Raw genomic sequence first — 5000 nt, 5'->3', positions numbered from 1 at the left:
TCTGGTGATGACCAGGCTTTAATGGCTGACTCAGAAGGGTGTTGGAAGGGAGACAAGGGCATATGGTTTTGATTTGCGACCCTGGAAGGACATCAGATAACACCCAAATCAATCAGCTGTGCAATAAATCAAATGGACGCATATATTATCAGCCAGCCGTGCCGTGACCGCTCACTGGGGCAACGTTACAGCCAGAGAAGTATTCAGTACTACTGTTGATGTGTGTGTGTGTGTGTGTGTGTGTGTGAGACATAGTACGTACACACTGTGTGCTCTCCAGATACGATCGTAAATATCGTCATGTGCAGGGCAGGTAGGATCGTAAATATTGCCAACCAACCAATACTTTTCATCAGAGACGGTATCCCGTCCAACCCCCTCCTTAACCCAGTACTCAAGGGAGATCTGTCCCAGTGGTCCAAAAAGTCGAACAGTATTAAGACAGAAAGCATATCATTTCAACTAAGGCTAATTTACAGAAACGAACGGTGACATCAGCCAGTATCACAGCATTCTGGACCACCTCCACTTCCTCTTCCTGGATGGGAACAGGAGACCGGCGGACCCTAGTCCTCCTAACGTCCACCACCATGTCCTATTGTCTAGCAGGTGTTTCCGCTCACACCACTCAACAAAACTATCCACGAGTCCTCTGTACTCCTCCACTGACACATCCAGCGATAGCAGAATCGTCCGAAAACGTCTACGGATGGCAAGTATCTGTGTTGTGCCTGAAGTCTGAGTATAGAGGGTGAAGAGGAAGGGAGCCAGAACTCGACAAACATCCCTGCAGCCTTACACACTGTGGCCTGTTGGGTCAGGTAGTTCGTAAGCCAGGAAACAATGCATTTGTACACCTGCATCGTCAGCAGCTTATCCGCTAAGTAGTGAAGTAGGGCTGTATGGTGTTAAATGTACTGGAGAAGTCAAAGAACAGGGCTCCTCACAGCGGGAGTGAGCTCGGTGTAGCAAGTAGATGATGGCATCATCCACACCGCCTGGTAGGCAAACTGCAAGGGGGTCCAAGGATGTCTTCACCAGGGGCCTCATTTGTGCTATAGCACAGATATAGTAGCGATTTAGACAGGAAGGATGGGTGAGAGAGAGAGGAGGATATGTCCCCAGCCGGAATCGAACCGGGGACCCTGCGGTTACATGGTCAATGCTTAACCCGCTACGCCACCTAAGCGCCCCTCTATAGCACCAGTCTTTCCAAGGTCTTCATGATGTGGGATGTCAAGGTTATCAGTCTATAGTGATTCAGAATGCTGGGGTGGCTTTTCTTTGGTACCGGTACCAGGCAAGATGTTTTTGTTCCACATTGATGGGACTTTTTCCAGACTGAGGCGGCTCAGGTTAAAGAGGTTATTGGAGTACTGCAGGCAGCTGGTACCGCACAGACTTTGACACACTGTGTCTCACACCGTCAGGTCCCGTAGCCTTCCTGGTGAGAGAGTTTTTCCCCAGCTCTCTCTTCATCTGAGCCATGGTGGTGGGGGGGGGGTTGTTGGCTATGGCAGTGGTGTCAGGGAGCAGAATGATGGGAGGCGCTGAAGAGTTGTGGAGTGAGAAAAGGTGACAGGGTCTGGTGAAAACGTCGGCAATTCTCAAGTCGTGCAAATGACCCACTCAATATAACAAACAACAGTTTTAGGATCACTAAATACTTCTAATATGTACGTTGGATTCACTGTTTCGTCTGCCGTTCTGCTTCGTAAGCTACTGGGTTAGTGATACGTGGCTTGTAAACAAACTTACATTTTTAGGATGTGTTCAAAAGCAAGAGGGCTGTGTGATCATCTGCATTTCGTTATCTTTGTACTTGTACTCTGTCAATGACAATTACATTGAATCTGAATCTGAAAAGCAAGGACTGTGTGATCATCTAATTATGTGTAGATGTGCTAAAACATGCAGTTATATGTTAGAACACATAGCAATGTTTTCTTTTTAGTTGCTAGGTAGCTGCCTACATGATGGTTGCAAACACGTGTTTTGATTCGGAGCGATTTTCTCCAATTCTCCGTTTGAGGTGTACCAACATTCATATAAGCATATCGTCTTCTTTTTGTTTCTTTTTGCTTTTTGCTCAACCTGACTACTTGAACTTCCTGTAGCCTAATGACGATTACATTAATAATATTGACATTTTGATTTGCTTTCTGCTGCTATTGCTACTACTGACACTACCATTACCATTGTTGATTGTGATTTTTTATTTTTTATCCTGCTTATTTTATTATTGATTTTGTATTCTACTGCAATGCCAATGCCGAATGAACCCGAACCTAAGAATGTTACTCTGTGTACCCGTACATTGATGTAATAAAAGCAATTTTGGATTCTGATTCAACTATTTTTGATCTATAATTTGAAAGCTTACAAACTGCACTTTCATAATAATAATAATAATAATAATAATAATAACAATAATAATAATATATTTATTAGCCCTACTTGGGGAATTGTTCACCAGACCCTGTCACAATGGTAGGGCTGGAGAAGGAGGGGAATGGAGGGGAGGAGAGAATGGAGTCAGAGGAGGAAAGGGAAGGGAGAGGGTACTCGATGGGACAATGGGGTAGATGAGAGGTGTGAATGGGTCCAAACATGAGAGGGGAGGATCCAGACAGAACAGGGGGAAGGGGAGGGGGCTGGACCAATAGATGAGCAGGGCTGGGGGAGCTGTGGGGAGGAGAAGGAGAAGGAGGATGGAGTCCTGGAAAGTCGTTGGTGGAGCTGTGTGACAATGAGCCCCCGGAGCCAAACCTGTCCAAGAACTGGTCGAACTCACTGGCCTTGTCATCGGTCCAGATCTCCAGCCACTTGTCCAGATCTCTAGCCCCGCTTGTATCGGTGATCTTCGTCTTGTAGCACCGGTGATCTTCCTCAAGCTGCTTCACACCTCTCTTGCATTGTTGTCCTGCAGGCTGTCCTCTATCCTCCGCCTGTAGGTGTCCCTGCTCTCCTCCAGCAGCTTCCCTTGTACCGGCTTAAATGGTAAATGGACTGACTTATATAGCGCCTTATTCCAAAGCGCTTTACAATGGCCTCTCATTCACCCATTCACACACACACATTCATACGCCCGCTCATTGGGAGCAATTTGGGGTTCAGTGTCTTGCCCAAGTACACTTCGACATGTGGCCAGCCGGGGCTCGAACCGCCGATCTGCCGACCTTGCGATCATTAGACAGCGGCTCTACCTCCTGAGCCACAGCCGCCCCGCTTCAGTTCCTCCTCGTCACCGGACCTGAAGGCTCTCATCGTGTCATTGAGGTTGGGCCTTTAGGTCACTTGTAACATCCAAGACTTTGTTGTTAGGAAAAAAACACTTGCAACCTAGGTTGTACGTTCTGTGTTCTCCACACAGAAGTTCATGTAGTCCCAAAATGCAACGTGAAAGACTATTGATGTCCTCCCCCCCATGTCACTTGCAGAGAACCTGACCCAGTCCAGTTGGCTCAAAAGAGTCCTGCAGAGCCTTGGATCGGTCTCCTGCGTCCATCTCCTCACAGTCCTAGTGGACACAGAGCGCTGCCGCACTAGATGTCATGGGCTTATACCTGGGTATGAGGTGGACTAGGTTGTGGTCCCATCCGAGTCGGGAGTGGGTCATTTTGCGCGCCTGCTGCCTTCCTTGGATGTGGTAGCCGTTTCTCAAGCTCCCTCTTCCGGGAATCAAACCCTGATTCCCCGTTACCCACGGTCACCATGGTAGGCACAGAAAGTACCATCGGAAGTTGAGCGGGCAGACATGAGTCTCGAATGAGACGTCACCGCCACGGGGGGGCGCGCGATCGCCTCGATGGTTATCTAGAGTCGCCAAAGTGGCCGGGGCACCCGAGGGCACGGGGGGAGGGGGGGTTGTGTGTGGGGGGCGGCTGGGGGTGCTGTAGAGATGTAACCTTCCTTTACATTAGCATATAACAGGTCCAGTATCTTGTTCTCCCTAGTGAGGAGAACACTTCACAAACTGGGAGAACGTTGCCAGTGTTTTTGTCAGGGTGACATGGTTAAAAAATCCTCGGGGGGATTGTAATAAATATACTGGGGTGCTGAGTCTGCAGTCTGGTGATAACAGCGTGCATAGTCTCACATGCTGCCTCTGGGTCAGCAGAGAGGGGGGGGTATATGCAACCACAACAATAGCATAGGAAAACTCACGTGGCAAATAATATGGGCGAAGTCTTCAGTTCCAAAAGTTCAATGTCCTAAGGAGGCTTAACACTAGAAGAGCCAAGAGGGGTAAATTTGACCCCTGTCAGTAAAGAAACATGTTATATCTTTGCACTATCAAATTTCAGGACCCTCCTTTCATGACTTTTCCTAGATATGTGCGTTCTACCAGCCAGTGTCCTTATATTTTTAAAATCACAACAGGATAAGCTGATATAAAGCTATTTTGCCGTTTTTTTCTGTGTAGGAAGCAGGCTAATTCACAAGCGGCCAACTAGTGGTCGTTGTGTGTAAATAGCAGCTTGACCATTGCAAAGAGACGAGGAAGGCGGCTCTTTTAGTCGGTAAAAAGGCACGACTGTTCTAGTGTTAAGTCCTTTGGTGTGTGCAGGACTCTGCTGAACATGTTCTACCAGTCAGTGGTGGCCAGCGCAGTCCTGTACGTGGTGGTATGCTGGGGGGGGGGGGGGCAGCATCAAGGAAGGTGACATCAAGAGGCTGAACAAGCTTATTAGGGAAGCTGGTTCTGTCTTCGGTGTCACCCTGGACACTGCGGAGGAGGTGGCCAATAGGAGGATGAGGACCAAACTCCTGGCCATCATGGACAATCTCCTACATGACACTGTGGCCGAGCGGAGAAGCTCCTTTAGCAACAGGCTACTACAACCACGCTGTTCCGAGGAGCGCTATAGGAGATCCTTTCTGCCTGCCGTAAAAAGACTGTACAACTCCCCCTCCGGCCGGCTTGGTCAGGGTGATCAGAGACAGGCTGGGGGATGTTAAAACATACTGGACTGTTCTTACTGTGTATAATGTTGTTG

General features: G+C 48.4%; 1 protein-coding gene across 1 annotated transcript in view; it reads right to left on the bottom strand.

Moving 5' to 3' along the window:
* The window catches only part of neto1l (neuropilin (NRP) and tolloid (TLL)-like 1, like), a gene marked incomplete at its 5' end in the record, with an annotated part of 106872 nt that overhangs the window by 29066 nt on the left and 72806 nt on the right, over window positions 1–5000 (bottom strand). The gene's annotated exons all lie outside the window — the stretch shown is intronic.

This window comes from Nansenia antarctica (assembly GCF_963989245.1).
Source record: "Nansenia antarctica genome assembly, chromosome: 12".
NCBI lineage: Eukaryota > Metazoa > Chordata > Actinopteri > Argentiniformes > Microstomatidae > Nansenia > Nansenia antarctica.
This window is presented reverse-complemented; position numbering and strand designations above follow the sequence as displayed.